General features: G+C 40.4%; 1 long non-coding RNA gene across 1 annotated transcript in view; it reads right to left on the reverse strand.

Moving 5' to 3' along the window:
* Nucleotides 1–18625, reverse strand: part of LOC149992327 (uncharacterized) — a 118562-nt gene that overhangs the window by 27853 nt on the left and 72084 nt on the right. The window contains exon 4 of the long non-coding RNA XR_016508307.1: nucleotides 15577–15657. This is a non-coding gene — a long non-coding RNA (uncharacterized LOC149992327). The remainder of the gene's footprint in view (nucleotides 1–15576; nucleotides 15658–18625) is intronic.

Here is an 18625-nt window from a genome sequence, read left to right on the forward strand (position 1 = left end):
GCATGTCATAAGATGTCCAACAGGACAGGACGCAGGAGTGAGCATGTTGATTTTTTTGCCATCAGGAAATGAGCCAAGGCACGCCCATTTGGCTGCGTGCTGACATCAAAGATGAAAGCCGTTAATTCAATCACGCATCCTTTTATCCCCTACTCATGAAAACCCACTGTGTATCAGGCCTGTGCTAGACACTGGGCTTCTCAACCATTCGTAAGCCACCATCTTGTTCTGCTTGAAGGACACCTAACCTGGGCCCGCGACTCTTCATCCATGCACTCAACAATGATTCTTGAGTAGGTACTGAGAATCAGCCAATCTAGCGAGGGCTGGGAAACCAGGTGAAATGATAAGCTAGCAGCAGGGTCAGGAGAGGAACAGAGTCTCTTTACTCTTGGACTAAATATATGGTTCTGGCCCTTGAATCAGGGTGCAGATATGATCTCTTGGTCATTACTGGGCTTCAAGGGCACGAGACTAGGAGGCTAAACTCCTTCCTTCTATCCAGAAGGATTTGCCATGACTCCAGGTCAAAGGGAGGACACCTTCCCCGGGCCTGAGCTTACACATAGATGAGTAGCCAAACCAGACAGAGAACCCACAGCTTCTTTTTTCCCCTTTCAGAGATCAAAATGAAACTTGTTCATTTTCAAGATAAAAGTAGTCTCTTCCACATCACAAAATGTTTATACGTACGTATATGTAATATTTATTTATGTCTCCCATGTGGTGATTTAGGTACAAATGATTCTGGAACATATGGAATACATTTTCTTCTAAAGTAAACAGAGATTATTACTATTCAGGAGGACCCAATGTCAAAATGAGGGCTGGCTCCTCTAAATCCCTAAGAGGTTGAGAGAATGACTAACTTCACGTTGCAGAGACGTACTCCGCCTTTCCTGTGATAATAGCCCTTTCTGAGCTAACACAAGCTTGGCCTTTGTTTGGGAGTAATGCGAGGGTTATTTTCAAGTTACTCAAGTGCTATAGCCAATGACGTAGTGATGTAATCCATGTTCAAGGTGGTACAAGGCCGAACTGTAGATCAGAAGCCAATTATATGTACATATGTACTTAGCGATCCTTGCTTGGCCCTGTTAAATGAATTAGCCGAGCCTATTAAATTTTCTGTAATCCATGGTCATACACTGTATGCTTAATCTTAATTTGCACATCATAAACTATGTATTTAACTATATTTACATAATCACTGCAACTTAGTTAATGTTGTAGGGAAAATATTTTCTCTGCCCTCTTAGTTTCAGTCCCTGGAGCTTGTGAATAAACTGACAAAAAAGATGAATAGGAGAAAAAGAATACATATTTTACTTGATATTGATAGTCTAAGATGTTATGTGCATGGAGACCTTTACAGAAAAGAAGTGAACATCCAAAGAGGCATCTGACCTGGGGGGCTTATATACCATTTTAACAACAGGGTTTGAGCTTCTAGGTGCGGCCTCGAGCCACCTCACTGTCACCTGACATGAGGAGAAGAAGAGCGGAGGAAATATCTCAGCTTTGTTAATTTTGCAAAAGTATTTGACTATATGAAACACCATGTGAGGAACTTTTGCCAGCGTTGAAGGGGCCTCATGCAAGGGTGAGGTCTTGAAGTTTAACCTCCACAAGCTTCATGGGAAAATCACCTCTGTAGTAAGACCTAGGAGCCAATGAGAAGGACCAGACTCTCCTTCTACGGGAACACACACTGCATTCATGAGCGTTCCTCTTATCCCTCCTTTTATACTGACGCTCAAGATTCTAGGTAGGTCTATTCAATAGATTCCGTTTGTACTGCTGGTGACAGAATTCACATTGGTGTTCAACCCGTTGGACAGCTGGTTCTCCAGCTACAGATTATTATAGAGGAAATGGCTAGCAGCCAGGCATTGGTGAGAATAATTCCTTTAAACATACTGTTTTCTAACATGCGCCTCTTTCTATATTTGAGAAGGATATTAAACATGGTTTTAAACCGGCGTTTTGGGACATTACTCACGAATGAGTAAACCAAAAAATAAATAGGAGACCTTGAAAATCTCCTGCAGCATGAGGGAAAAACAAAACATTATTTCTTGAGAGAAAGTGATTTATTTCATGAAGTATAAGAAGTATTTAGAGAACATCTTATTCTCAACGAGGACATTTTGTCTATTTCAAAGCAGGCAGAAATAAGAAAATTTCAAAACAAAAACAACAATCAAAGTAAATTGTATTTTAGAATGCTAAAAAGCAGACTCAAAATTACAAAAGAATTTAAAGAATGAAATAGACAATCAACTGAGAATCAGTCTCAGAATTCAGAAGAAATTAGCATAAAAATAAAAACAGGAGAGAATTCCTAGCAAATTTAAAAGGCAATTCATGGGTACTCAAGTCCCGAATAACTATTTCCATTCAGGAAGAAAGAAAGAGAAAATTTTCCAGATATAAAAAAATTCTCTGATATTTATAGATTTTTCCCTTTTGCAGCTTGTATTATTAGTAAATAGAGATTCATACAATTAAAATATGCTGATTAAGTATTTAAAACATCAAGCATAAATGACGAATAACCCTTCTAAGGAGGAAACAATAATGACCATAAAATAAAACCAAACACAACGTCTTAAGTGACTTCAGGCATCTTTTCTGAAACAAGCGAATATGAGACAAAAGCCGTAGTGCCCCCTTCCCCCAAAAGCAACAAGGAATCTTAGAATTTTACAAATAGCCAAGTTGACACTCTCATATCTACAAAATTTGGTAAAATTTATCTGCTGACTCCCACAAAACCGCTCCAAACTATAGTCCTGATAATCAAAGGGTGAGTTTAAATGAGACGCAAACGAGAAACAGGAGGTAAATGCTCTCTTCTGTCTCTCATGCCACAAAATTCTGAGATTCCAATATTTGAGCGAATCAGTCATTTTTGTATTTTCTTGTATTTTTCTTTATGTCTTTTGGAGTGATGTCTTGAGAATATTGCTTTATATCATGGCCTTTCTCGGGTAGGGAGATTGAGTATAAGCCAGTCAGATAAGCAGCATTTTCTTGTTTGAATTTTATGGATTGATGCATATGCGCACATGTGAGTGTGTATGTGCTAAGGTGTGAGTATGAATTTGTCGAGAGAGTGAGAGTTTCTATGAACTAGACAAAAGCATAGTTTTATTTATTCAGTTACAGGAGATAACATACTTAATCTGGATAATAATTAAGATGCAATTAAAATGTAGGTGGATTAGGTAAGTCAGGATGGTTATTTTAAACCTAACTTAAATAGAGCACATATAATTTAAATGCTGTTTTAATGTGATAAAAAACAAGCCAGCTACTATGTATGTTAACAAAAGTTACATTTTCCCCATATTTTTTCCTAACATGAATCACACTATTTCACATATAAGTCTTTGAAAATAAGAATTCAAATTTGTACATCCTAATTTGTTATTAGAGCTGAAATATTTTTTAAGAAATAAACTTGGAAATTAACATAATTGTTGGCTAAAATTGCTACTTCAAAATACAAAAATAAACCTATGCCTCTCTTTAGTCATTTAAAAACATTAACAATTAAATTAATAAATTATGGTTATAACATAATTTAAAAGTAAGACCTTCACTGTTATGTAAATCATAGTAAATATAATGTAATGCATTATATGGCAATTGAATATGAATTTCATATTGTATGTGAATTTCAACCACCTCAGCTTCCTCTTGCTAAATACAAATCTGAATTGATTTGTTTCTATTTGACTGTTTCTCGTGCAACTACAAGGGAACACAAATAGTTAGACTACTAATTCTAAAAGTAAATTTTCTGGAAAATATTATAGTTTAGAGAAGGAAGAAGAAAGTGGACTGGGGTCCGGAAAGGCACAAACTAAACCTTATCTCTAAAAATATCCCCTTCCTCTGGGCTCTGCCAGAGAAGAGTATAATTAAAGGCGTTTTCAGACTAAAACCCGGTGACCCTCAGGAGCATTCACTGGGGCCAGCACCCAATATGGCTTTCTTGGTGCCCATCACCCACGACACATCCACCGGCCTCCAAAACTGTCCTCATTAAAATTAAACCTGAAGAGGGATATGCTAGTCAATTTGATTGTGGTGATCATTTCACAATGTATACATATATCAAAGCATCACGTTGTCCTCTTTAAATATATCAAATTTTTATTTGTCCAAAAAGAAATGAGACCTGAACAAATCCACAAATATAAAATCAAGACTGACATGAACCTTTGCCGAAAACGCAAATCCAACCTCAATTGCCACCCTGTTTTTTAGGTTAAAGAATTCTGGCCGGTTATTTATTTTTCCGAATTAATTTTGGATCATGAGATTCTATTAGCTGGGTTTTGCTGGCACCGAATTGCCGAAGGATGACAAGAAATCGGGAGCCTTGGAAATCTTACACGTCTGCCCTGAGAATTCCAGTCCCGTTTTATAACCCCAAACGGCTTAGATCATTCGGATCTGGTTTAGATAAGCTGACGAGAATGAAACCAACCCAGTGAATCTCCTAAGCTTCCCCCAGCCATCCTTCATTAAGGGAAGAGTCAATTCTGCCTCGTATGAAAACCCAAAAGACCAAAAGACCAATCTTCACTGACTTTCCTTTCATCTGAAACTTTTCCCACAACTCTGCTGCCAGCTCCAGAGCAGAAGTTTCAGTTTTTGCATCCCTGTTTTTCAAATCCAGGGAAGTTACATGGGGACATTCCCTGCAGCCTCGTTGGACCATGAGCTTCCCTTTGGTTTAAGGAGTTCCCAGAGAGCAGGGCATTTGCAAGCACTCAGACACCAGTGTTTTTGCCACTAAAGAGGTGCCATGGACGTCTGTCTTTGCTGCTGAGGACTCCAAGAAGATACCTTAAAGGATTCTGCAAGTGTTACAAGCTATTTTTGGCTTTCATCAAATTCTAGCTCTCTCTATAAAATTGATAGAGTGGAGCATATTGCAGGGGAGGAAAAACAGTCTTCTTCTGCCTGTGGAGGACACACTCTGCCCTGACTTCCTGGGAATCTCATCTTAAAGGAAGGCCTCTGGCTCCCCATTCACTTCCAATGGGAGGGTTCCGAGACAGAGCGCCCTTGTGTTAAATTCCAGCCGGTAGCAATTCCAGAATCATCGGACACGAGAAGCAGACGTTGCCTTTGAGAATGTCTAGTCCAGAATCTGCATTTTATACACAGAGAAATGTGGCTCAAAGAGATTGGGTGTCTTTCCCATGGTCTCACGGCCAGTGGGAGTGGGAGTGAGGGTTGCAGCCTAGGTTTTTCCATGCCTGGCGCTTCCAATCTGTCCTTGGAGACTGATGGCTCCTTTTGGGCCTCATAAATTAGCAAAGTTCCAAATTTCAGTCAAGTTGTTCCTCTCTGTTCTTTACGGTGTTACATGGCAGCTTTTAGTCTCAACCCTTAAGGAGTTTATAAAACTGGCTTAAAAATCTCTCACTTTCTCAGTGATGATGGTGAATGTCTGAATACACAGCTTGGCTAAACTCAGAAAGATTGAGAGCCCATAAAACTCTAGGAAAAAAAAGTAGTCACAGGCTCCTTAGGTATTATGAGTTCCATGGGGAACAATGCAGGGTCTACTGCAGTACCTGTATAGAGTAAGCACCCAACAAATATTTTGTCAATAAACTCCCCCCCCCCCCCCCCCCGTTAACTTGTCCAATTTAGCAACGCAAGTAATGTAGTCTTCCTAGCAGCAACTCATGTTCAAGAAGTTTCTCTGGTCAATTTGTCTGTCTCACACCCATCTTCAGTTGGAAGTTCTCTGCTCTGTGTCCTTGGCCATCATATTTTTTCCATTGGCTTGGCCAATGTGTCAATTATATGCATTGCTTTGTTTTGTTAAATCAATTACTGAATTATAAGCACAGAAAGGTGTTCCTAAGTGTATAAGCTTCCTGGGTTTTCTCAAAATAAACATAGTCTGGTTTTTAAAGAAAAATACAAAAATAATAGTAGATTCCCTGTCACTGGAAAATTTACGATCTCTTTAAAGTAAAATATGTGCATAAAAATTAATTCTGCAAATGACATGTGCCAAATGGATGAATGACATGATATTTGTTGAAAGAGTTCGGGGGAGAGGGGGAAGACTGAGCTGGGATAGTCTGGGAGGACTTCATGGAAGACAGAATTTAGGCTAGGACTCAGAGAATGGCGATGAGTTGGAAAAGGATAAAAAGAATGAAAGAAAGTTTTTGTTGGAGTGATCAAGCATCACAATGATGGACGCACTGCCATGTGGTCTGTCACAATGGTACACCCTGGAAAAGCTCAGGTCTCCGCCTCTACAAACCTATGTGCTGCCCCTACGGGGTCTGACCTAGGGTGACAGCATCAGGGATGGAAAAGAAGAGAAGATGTGGGAGAGGCCATAAAATAACGCAAGTGTTGTCGAACACAGCTTAATTGGTCGTAAGAAATTAAAGGCCAACCATGGTTTAATATGTCATTTCCCTAATAACATTTTAGGCTGAGCTCTTGATGTTTTAATTCCAAAAACTAACTTGTGAGTTTCACTATGAGGTTGGCCCACGAGGTGATATATTTTTGGTCAAAGGCTTTTTTGATGAGTCTTAAGAAACAACAAGTCCATACTTCTTTCATTTGTAAGCTTGACCCCATGTGGAGGTATGGGCCAGGCAAATAAATAACAAGAATAAGAACGTCTTTATTCCTCTCACATTCCCTTGACTTTGTGCTTTGTACCATGGCAAACTGGAAGGGGACATTGAAGCATTAATACGGTTCTGTGAGGTACTCACAGTGGCCCCTGAGGAACAATTTTCAATATGTTACACTGTTATGCTAAGAAAGTTTGCAACCCGGATCATTTGACTCAATCCCCCTCTCGTAAGAATCAGCAGTGTCAAGTTGCTCAAAGAATATTCATTAAATCTAAATAAATATAAGAATTTTACAAATTTTCCACACAGATTTATTGGGTACCTCTTGAGTGGCTAGCACCCTCAAGTGTCTTCCTGGCATGTAGGTTGGGACCCAATAAATATTTACTGGAGGAATTAATGAATTGGTGCAAAGTAGTGTTTTAGGAGGTGAATGCACTGGATTTGAGAAGGAGGAGGCCAGAGCAGAGAAAATAGATGACTTTTGTTGTAACCCAGACCTTTGATTGCTAAGGCTTAACTGTGAAGACAAAGGAGAGGGTAGGGGAGTGATATTCTATGGGCAGAGTAAGTGGTGCATTCTGGCCCGTTGGCTGTAGGGAAACTGTTACGATAAAGGAGAAAAAGAAGAGTCAAAGTTAGTTGGCTGTTTGAATTTCAGTAGAAGGAGCAGTCAAGTGAAGGCGAGGGAGCAGAAACAGTATTTCTGGTAAGCCTATTTGGTTGGGGCCTCAGCAGAAGCCTTGGGCTAGGACGAGTAGAATTCTCCACCTGGTGTCTGGGCCAGAGGCCTGAGCTGAAAGTCCTCAACGGATCAATCAACTGACGCGCACATGTCTGTCATTAAGTTAGATTGACAGGATAATGCAAAATCAACCATGTTAGGTGAAAGGAAAAGGGCTCGTGTCTTCACAACCCAATAGTCAGATTTCTTCTGAAGGACCGGCTCATGTCATTGAAATCCAGAATGCATGAAATATGAGTCTCCAACACCATGGGCACTTTTGAACCGCATTCCTACAGTGTCCAGATCAGGGGCGACGCTCTACCAAGGTGTTTCCTGGTCCTTTTCTCATTATCACCGCCCAAGGAGCTTTAACAGACAGCTTGAGAGGGACGGATGGCATTCGGGCCTAAGACAAACGGATGAGTTCACTGGGAGAACAGTATGAAGAGTAGAAACCTAGGAAGCCCAGAAGAGGAAGGTGGGGAGGGGGAGAAACCAGCAAAACAGACATGATACCGTTAAAAGAGGGAAGTATAAGGAGATTTGCAAGTGACAGAGTCAGGGGAAAAAGGGAGCTTTAATGAAGAGGTAATAGGAGTCACCCAGGATGAAAGGAAGGTGAAAGGCAAAAAAATAAAATAAAATAAAATAAATCAAGAAAAGACCATTGCATTAATCCTTTATGAACTGGGCTTATTTAAAATTTCTGTCTGTGGCCACATTTATGTGACTTATTTATAACTAGTCCAATCAGTTTTTACAAATTAAGCAGAAATAATTGCCTGTCCCCAGTTATTCGGAGCTATGTATATGCTTTTAAATAAGGCTGTTTGGTTTGTGGCTTTCAATATGCTGTGTTGACATTGGGTAGCTTTATCACAACAAGGATTTTGATATACAGTCCCTTTCTCAGTAGTGAAGGCTGCTTATTGTTAGCATCAAGGAAAACACAGTCCATCTAAGGTTGAGACTTATTTTCAGAAGGAACTGGCAGTTCACTCATTGGGTGGTAAACAAAGAATTTTCAGTGTAAGGACCAAGGGGGGTGGTCCCCGGGCTCCACCGTGGCACTGAGAGGCTGAGCAGGGGTGAAGACATCACATCACTGACCACACCGGGAAGATTTTCAGGCCCCTGCTGTGTGGGGTTTTGTTTATGGGTCGATTTCGCAAACAACTTCTCTCAGACCAAATATTCAAGGAGCTCAAGCTTGGAAATAATTAGGTAGCTGGTTCAGTGTCCATGCTGAGTCAGGGATCTGATAGGATCTAAGAGATCATCTAGTCCAGCCCCCTGCCCCCCGACCCCAGCCTAGGAGCTATCCTGATTTACAGTTTCCTGACAGATACTCAGACGTGTCTGCTTGGTTGCTTCCAGCAAAGGGCCACTCACTACACTGTGAAGTCCTTTCTGAAATTAGCCATCTGTATCCTGGAATTATTATTACCAATCTCCTGGAACTAACACTGTTTTTAGCACTACACACACACACACACACACACACACACACACGCGCGCGCGCGCGCATTTAATCTTCTCTTTAACTCCATGGACAATATGGCCACAGAATAGAGTAAATGCTATTAATAGCCGCATTTTTAGATGAGGAAATTAAGGCATGGATCAGTTATGTAAGCTTCCTAAGGTCCCAGGGTTTGAACTGGCACCTGAACTCGTCATAACTGGTTTGCTTTAACACTTAATCCTTCCTGCTATTTATTCATACATTTGAGGACAGTCATTAGGGCTTCCCGAAGCTTTCTGTTCCCAGGCTGTCTCCAGTTAATGTAACCATTTTTCTCATGCCATGGTTGTGATTTTCTAGAAAAGCTTGTCATTGTGCCCCGAACTGAATACAGACTCGGCTACTGTCAGACTAATGCACAGAATTATGTGGAACTATACAATAGTTAGGCTCTCAAATCAGCGCGCAAGGTGAAAACTGAGTATAGCGAAAATTACCTTTGAAAAAGCCCTTCACAAACTTATAATGGAGAGTACATACGATATTGTATGTACACTCCCATACAGAGGTTCTCCTGTTCACTCCAATCTGAGAACCATTGTGGTCCAGCAAGGCAGGGACAAAAGGAAAGGCGATCTGCAGGTGCCTAGGCATTGCAGTCACTCTGCTTTGAAGGGGATGAGCACATTCCTGGTGGTGAATGCAGCAGAGGATGGAAAATACTTATTTTTTCCTGTTTATTTGCAGTGCAAGTTCATGCTAATGAAATATCGAGCTCTGTAACTATATTAACAAATGTTAAATAGTTTTTAATTTAAAATAATTTCAATGTTAAGCTCTATCGTATATGTGTGTTGCTGCAAGAATTATACAAGTGAGAGAGGGATAGGTTCTCAAATCACTTTGTAAGTATAGCTTCACTATCCAGGGCATGGCATTCTCAACAGGGGAAGTACCCCCCCCCCCCAGGAGGCAAGAATTGGTTCTTGTGGGAGGGGGGTGGCAAAAATCTTAAAACATTCACAATTTTTTGCATTTCATTTTTTAACATTCACTTGAGCCTTAATGGTCTAAAGCTACTATTTGACTATTCAATAAAATGCTAAGTTTGTCTTTCAGAAATACATTTACTTTAGAATACACAGGTGTACACAGACATATACACATATATACACGTATCCTACCTATATTTTTAAGCAGATATGTATTTTTAATATTTCTTGTTCATCAAACATCTACATGTTGATTATTATGACAAGGAAGATTAAAAGGTCCTGCAGATTTCTTTAATGAGAGCTACAGAGATGCAGAATTAACAAAGAACTGATTTCCTGGATAGGGCACTTTTGTTGCTTGAGGATGTCTGTGTAAGAGGGAAAGCACCACCAGAGCATCAGCTGTCAAGTGTGAAAAAGAGTTCGAGGGCCCCAGAAATCTAAGCAGTGCAGGTCAACCCCAAAACATTTCACACACGTCCTCATGTGAATGAGACGGATTTCTATCCTGTTCTTCTTCAGGCAGAAAATCCAAAAGGGAAATATCAGGCTTCAGATGTTTGCCAGTCATTCAACCAAATACCTTAAATGTTTGTTATGTGCAAAACAATATACTCATCTAGGTTCTCCTATACTTAGTCTTTTCCCTTGGATCAAAAATCACAAAGAGGTAGCCCTGACTGCGTAGCTCAGTTGGTTATAGTGTCATCTTGATAAGCCAAGGTTGTGGGTTTGATTCCCGGTCAGGGCACATATAAGAATCAACCAATGAATGCATAAATAAGTAGAACAACAGATCAATCAATCTCTCTCCCTGCACCCCCTTCCTCTTCCTTTCTAAAAAAGTCAATCAAAAAATCACAAAGAGACTTCCAGCCAAGATGGAGGCCTAGACAGATAGGCTGCATCTCCCTCCACAACTAAGAAGGAACACAACTACCTGAAAACTAGAGACAACCAGAAGTTCCAGAAAATCAAGCTGCATGGAAATGCAACAAACAAAGATACAAAAAAGAAATACTCGCCCAGACATGTAGGAGAGGCAGAGCCGGGACGGAGAGGACTCAATGTGGTGGCGGCAGTGGCAGCAGTGGCAGGCTGGCGGAAAGCACAGCCACACATTTAAAAAGGTTGAGAAGGATACCTAGGGAGTGCTCCCAGCACCAGACCAGACCAAACAGCTTATGGTCCCAGCACCAGGGAAAATCAAGCCTCATTGCTTATGACTGGGGGGAAAATCAAGCCTCATTGCTTCTGAATGTGCAAACCAGTGCGAGTTGGGGTGCAGGAAGAAACTGTCAGTCTCTCAGCAGAGTCCACTTGTTTAAAGGGCCCGCACGGATCTAGAATGTCCGCAGACCCACCCACTCTGGAAACGACATCCAGGGAAATATCTAGAGAGACGCCAGTCCCATACAGAAGTAGAGGAGGTGGGAAAAGGGGCGAGTGCTGGGCAAGCGGTATTGTTCCCTCTCAGAACCCCCCCAACACACACACACACACACATAGCACCACAACATAGTGAAACGGGTCGCTCTGTACTGACGAATACCTAAGGCTCCGCCCCTTGCAACATAACAAGTGTGACAGCTCTACCTAAGACACAGAGGCAAACAAACACAGGAGCCTGTCAAGATGAGGAGACAGAGAAGTATGGCCCAAAAGGGGGAACAGATCAAGGTTCTAGTGGGAGAATTAAGTGACGAGGAGATAGCCAACCTAACAGACGCAGAGTTCAAAACACTGGTGATAAAGATGCCCACAGGCTTGAGAGATATGCTTAAGTATGGCAAATACATAAGAGAAGAAGTGAAGGCTATGCTAAGTGAAACAAAGGAAAATCCACATAGAACCAACGGTGAAGAGAAGGAAACTGGGGTTCAAATCAATGATTTGGAACATAAGGAAGAAAGAAACAGTCAACCAGTGCAGAATGAGGAAATGAGAATTGAAAAAAATGAGGAGAGGCGTAGGAACCTCTGTGACAGCTTTAAACATACCAACATCCAAATCATAGGGGTGCCAGGAGAAGAGGAAGAGCAAGAAATTGAAAGTTTATGTGAAAAAATAATGAAGGAAAACTTCCCTAATTTGGGGAAGGAAATGGACATATGGGTCCAGGAAGCACAGGGAGTCCCAAACAAGCTAGACCCAGAGAGGACCACTCCAAAACACATCATAATTAAAATGCCAAAGGTTAAAGATAAAGAGAGAATCTTAAAAGCAGCAAGAGAAAAGCAGAGAGTTACTTACAAAGGTGTGCCTATAAGACTATTAGCTGATTTCTCAAAAGAAACTTTGCGGGCAAGAAGGGACTGGCAAGACATATTCAATGTGATGAAAAGAAACGACCTACAACCAAGACTGCTCTATCTAGCAAAGCTATCATTTGGAATGGAAGGGCAGATGAAGTGCTTCCCAGACAAGGTAAAGCTAAAGGAGTTCATCATCACCAAGCCATTATTATATAAAATGTCAAAGGGACTTAATTAAGAAAAAGAAGTTCAACACTATGGATATTAAAATGACTACAAACTCACAACTATCAACAACTGAATATAAAAAATAAAAACAAAAACTAAGCAAACAACCAGAATAGGAACAGAATCATAGGTGTGCGGATCATTTGGAGGGTTATCAGCTGGGAGGGGGGAGGGAGGGAAATGGTGCAGGGACGAGGAAGCATAATCGGTTGATACAGAATAGACAGGGGGATGTTAAGAATAAGATAGGAAAGGGTGAAGCCAAAGTACTTGTATACACAACCCATGGACATGAACTAAGGGGGGTGGGATTGCTGGAGGGGAGGGGAGTACTGGGAAGAGAGGAGTAAAGGGAAAAGAAATTGGGACTACTATAACAACATAATCAATGAAATATACTTAAAAAATCACAAAGAGATCACCAATTCTAGGAATATAATATGCATTCAAAATAAAGCAAACTATCAACAAGGGAAAATTATTATGATACTAGGAAGGTATATTTAATTGGTGAGAACAATGGAGAAAAATGTAAATAATTTATAGAAGATAATGTAATAGAGTAAGAGATTTCAGAATCCCTCAAGTTTAAATTCCCATCTTCCCATTGACCTGCTGTGTGATATTAGATGAGTCTCCTATTCTTTATGCCTCAATTTGCATATATGTTAAATGAACACCATAATAGGTCCTTTCATATAATTATTCTGAGAATTAACTTAATACATTAATGTATCAAAAGTACCCGGCTGAATATCAGTAGTAGAAGAATATTTAGTAAATGGTAGCCACTATTATGTTTAATAATAAAATCTAGAGAAAGGTGAACCTCAGCTGCAATTTGTGCTTGAATGAGAACTTGAGACTCTCATTCAAACTGTGGGCTACATAACAAAGCAAGCTTGTTCCTCTTTTAGGAGAATCTCTCTTAACAAACTGCATTTCTTAAAGAAAAAACTCAAATTCTCAATTCTTCATCATACTGAGAGTCAATAAAATGGTTATATTTAAAACCCCTTTTCTCTTGGATAATACAACATTTTTCCTACAGTAGAATGTCCAAATGAATATGTATGCATTTAACTTGATTACCCTGGCTTTTCTCTTTTCTTTTTTTCTTTTCTTTTTCACTGAAATAATGTGGGGACTGAATACATAAGCTACCGAGATAATGCAGAGTTTAAAATTCAAGCCTGTTAAATTCAATTACTGCCTCCTCTTAGATTTTAATTAAATGGCAAGAATATCTTAAACAGCCATCTGAAGTTGCGTGCTATACAGGCAGAATTTCCCGGTCCTGTTGTCACACTTAGTATGGCGCGGGGAAATTATTATAGTTCAGTGGGTTCCAGTTCTTTGTATCTGCCACAATGAGAGGAAAAGGGGGCTGGGTCAAGGCTGAAGAGGTTTGGAATGTGAATCAGGAGGCCTGGGGACCTGGCTGAAGTTCACTACCCACTTGGCAAATCTCTGTACCAAAGGGAAAAGGCTCTTAGTTTGCTCACTGTGCACAGCGGTGAACTTGGGCAACACAAACCCTCACCAATGGCTGTACGGTTCTGATAGTCACCATGCTTCCACAGATATGCTCTACGTATTAGAAAAATCATGATATTTGTAGCAAGACCAATCAATGGGAATATACATTTGACCCTTGAACACCAGGGGGATTAAGGGCTCTGACCCCTCCTCTGCAGTCAAATATTTGTATATGACTTTTGACCTCCCCCAGACTTGACTACTAATAACTTACTGTTGACCAGAAAATGTATTGATAATATAAACAGTCGATTATCACATAGTTTGTGTATTGTATGTGTTATATACGGTAGTCTTACAATAAAGCAAGCTAGAGAGCAGAAAATGTTATGGAGAAAATCATAAGAAAGAGAAAATAAATTTACAGTATTTATTGAAAAATATATCTGCATACACATGGACCTGCACAGTGCAAATTTGTGTTGTTCAGGGGTCAACTACATTACTTTTGTAATTTTTTGGCAATTATGGTCAAGTCTATTGAATGCTTCCTGTGTAAGCAATTAGGTTACATATCTTACAAATATGACCTTGGTTAACAATACTGTGAGATTATTATTTTGCTCCCTTTATAGACGAGAAAATTGAGACAAACAGAAGTGAAACACAGTGACAAAAATAAGTAACGTCTACCAATATCCATGATTTCCTAATTCCCCAATAAAATCTGACTTTTAGCAGACGAGCTAAAAAACAAAACAAAACAAACAAACGAACCAAAAACAACTCTTCCCAGACTCCCTCGTCGGTAGTTAGGTGTTATCACGTGACAATGTCCTGATCAATGGGATATAAATGACAAGAATGTGGCAGTTCTAGGGAACCTTCCTTAAAGACAGTCATGCTCTCCCCATGAACTCGGTCTTCTGTGATTTTCTGTCCTGCTAGAAATGCCGACTGGATGTCTGAGACCCAAGATGCCGCACTGAAGCCTGGGGACACCAGCGCAGTCCAAGGTCACTAGGAGGCTGAGTCTCTTACTAGTCCCTTTTAGACAAGAGAGAGATAAAGTTTTCTAGTTTATGCCGCCGATATTTTGGGTCAAAATCAAACGCAACTTGAACTAACATGACTGAGGCCCAAGGTCACGCAGCTAGTGAGTGGCGGAGCTGGTGTTCAAACCCTGGTTTGCCCGACTTAGAACACAGAGCATGGCCATAGCATTATACTAACCAGGTGTACTTGATCCTGGACCACGTTGATATTTTGTATCCAGATAGTCTGTCTTTCTCATTACATTTGACCCCAGCTGCCAGGAAATTGAGTTCTATACCCTCAGTACATGCACATCGTTTTTGGCAAGAGAAAGGGTCTCCTGAAGGCCAGTTTGACCTTACATTTTTGATGCAGATGCTTGGAGGGAGTGGCTAAGGCACCCCACCGAGCAAACTCGATTTGCATAGCAATGGTTCCCATCCGCCTTCTTCATTTGCAGGAAGGGACCCAGCCTGCAGGGCTTGCCCTGGGACCTGCCAGCGTCTGCATCCGCTCAAGAAAGCTGCGTTGCTGGCGTCCCATCCTGCTGTCGCCGTAATTCAAACAAGTCACTACAGAGTCCTTTGGCTCTTTTAAATACATACAGTACCGCAAAGTCCCATGACATAGCGAAAAATCTGCGATAAATAATTAAATATAATATTATTCAAAATCCCGCGATACAGTGAGGCTGCAATAAATGAACCGCAGTATAGAGAGGCACGGCTGTAAACGGATTTTGTACCTCGATTACCTGCCAAATACCTCAGTTCCACACACAACATTGCAGATAGGATGGAAGCCATCTCAACTTGGTCCTTGCAGAGGGTGGCAGCTGGGAAGAGAGAAAATGAGCGTTATTTGTAGATAATTTCATTCTACTCCTCAACATCTTGAGAAACTAACGGAAAAGTTGTTAAATTCCTTCAGAGTTCCTAAGGTGGATAGATATGATACAGTTGGAAATACTGGTAGTTTCCTGTGGAATAGGCATAATCATATGACATGTTAAAAATGTGTTCATGTGAGCAATCAAAAAGAAAATAAAATGAAGCAGTTGAGTTTAAGAGTAACCTTAACAATAAATATAGTGGACTTTTAGGAAGAAAACTTCAAGTTTTATAAGAGTTTTAAAGGATGATTTAAATTAATGAAGCGACATTACATTCTTCTGAAGAACTGAACACTGAACACTGCAAAACTATTTTGAAAAGGCTTTTCCAAATTAATTTATAGGTTATGGTCCTGATCAAAATTATATTGGAATTTTATGAGAGCAAAATAATTCTAAAGTTCACCTAGAATAATAAATAATGAAAAAATTTTAAGAAAATTTTGAACATTTAGAATAATGAAGGCTTCACATTTTTAAATATATTAGAAAAATAAAACTAATCATGCAGTATGATAGATATAAAAATATAGATGAACCAAGTATATGTAACAACTCAATAAATAAAAATATAAGGGAGTAATAAATTCTTTAATAGATTAGGAGATTTGCTATTTGAATAAAAATTAATAGTGACAACAATCATATATCTTATAGTAACATAAATTCTGTGTTTACCAAAAATTCATCGTCAAATTAGGAAAATATAAATATAGATGACTATATGTCAAGTTTCTGGATGGGGATGAATTTCCAAGCACAAAAGAAGTAGAAGAAATAACAGAAGAAAAAACGACTAGATTTGGCTCTATAAAAATTTATGACTTTTCTATGTCAAACACACAGTAGAAAGTTCACAGGACACTGGGGGCTCCAGTTCTGGAGTGGCAGCAGGGGAGCCCTGTGGACCCGCTCTCCTGTGAAGCAAGCCTAACTGTGGAAAACTATACATATAATAATAATAATAATAAAACAACCAACCATTTAAAGTCTCTGGCAATTGTCCTAAAAACATAGAGCAAGTGAAGAAATATTGGTTCGAGAGGAGCTCCTCATGTCAGTAGGAACAGCGCGAGTCCAGGGGACTTGGTCTGTGACCTGCTCACTGCCCTCTTCTCCTCGTTTGCCAGCTCAGCCTGGTGGAAGCTTCAGTCCGGGTGGGTGTAGCCACGTAGACATGACTTCCTGCCCCTCAGCGCGCAGTCTAGAAGCACACATCTTACCGAGGGCAGGTTGTAGCATTTCTCATTCCCTTCCACTCTTAGACCTAGAGGCTTAATTATTGGTGTGTGTCCCGAAAGGTAGGGGGCTACCTTCCTGCGCTCAGCCCTTCTCTTAGGATGGAGGCTCTGGCTCAGATGTGGGGAGAACAGAATTCTGGGGTGCCCACTGCCTTCACCTCTGCTCCCCTGTCCTTGCAAAGGTACGTGACAGGGGAGGAAGCCATCAAGACCACAGGCTACCTTTCCACCCAGTTCCCCCAACAGCGGCTCAGAAATTTTGCCAAGGGGGGTGGGGAAGAGCTTTGAAGCTTTCCCTAAAGGAATTGATTTTACTTCAGACAGAGTGTTGGGAAGTTCAAGTCTATGGGCACTCTTGTAAACAGCAGGTCCTCTGAATTAAAAACCATAAGCAAAACCATAGGCGAGCGCCTTCTCCAGAGAAGAGCAAAGGGGGAGACAACAAAGGAGAGAGAGCCCTCTTGGGCCCACGACAGTCTCAGAGAGGGGCATCCAACCCTTTTCTTACCCAAATATAATTAAATCAGGCCACAGAGAAGTTTATGCCCCCAGGGTTTACTGGAAAGAACGGAGTCACCAGCCAGCAATGAGTGAACCCCAGCAGCTGCTGGAGACACTGAGTGAGACATTTTAACAGAGGGGGTCAGGGGAAGAGACAGTGCTGTATTCCTACGAGTTGGGTGGCCTCCAAATACTCAAGCCATGAATTTAATCTAAAGTACTCTTAGTGGGGACTCTCTCTACAGTTAATAAAAACCAATGCAAATTCCTTCTGGAAGTATGCACCTTTTCTTTAGGACTCAATAGACCCTCAAGAATAATTTTTCAAAGAGACCGGGCATCTCACGGTCAAAAATGACTAAGCATAGGGAGTGTCCAGATCTGTTTCTAAATGTACGTCCTTTCTGAAAGGAAACAGGATTTGATGGGAGTAATAGCTGGTCTCAGCCCTGGGGCACGGAAAGTAAACATTAAGTCTGCAATAAATACCCTTTTGTGTTAAAAAAAAAAAAATTCAGAAAGTGGTCCATATGAAAAATGCCACTAAAGGCAGCTTAAGTGAACTTCCAACGATTAGATCAGAGAAAACCTGAGCATCAGAATGATCATTCATGCTGATATATGAGAGTACATTGGATAAAATAATCAAGAGTTCATGTTGACATTGGAAAATATAAATAAGCTAATAAAGGGAAGAAGAAGCTTTATTTATTTTTTGTTCATTTGTTTATATTCTAGAACTGTCAGGTAACTAATAAATATAGAAAGAATGACAGGATTAGAACATCAGCATTTTGAAACCATCAGAATAATTGATTTGGGCAAGAATCACCAATGGATGCTAAAGCTACCGAGTGGAAGTGTGTTGGGTAATGAGATAGTCTCAGAGCATCTCCCCACAGATTATTTGTTAATTAGAAACTTATAAAAGAAACCTTTAGACTGGAGAAATTCTGAAAACACAACCTTAACTAAGTGATCAAAATTAACATCACTACAAATAAGACCAACTGAAGGCCTCTCTGATGAAGGACACAGATGATGGATGTCCTATTCTTGCCGAACATGCATAACCTGAAACCAGCCGAGGGGAGCCTACCAGACAAAGGCAAATTGAGGGACATTCAACACCACGATTAGACTGTACTCTCCGGTGACTTCCACTTCCT

Source organism: Furipterus horrens, unplaced genomic scaffold, assembly GCF_987537825.1.
Source record: "Furipterus horrens unplaced genomic scaffold, mFurHor1.1.pri manual_scaffold_15, whole genome shotgun sequence".
Taxonomy (NCBI): domain Eukaryota; kingdom Metazoa; phylum Chordata; class Mammalia; order Chiroptera; family Furipteridae; genus Furipterus; species Furipterus horrens.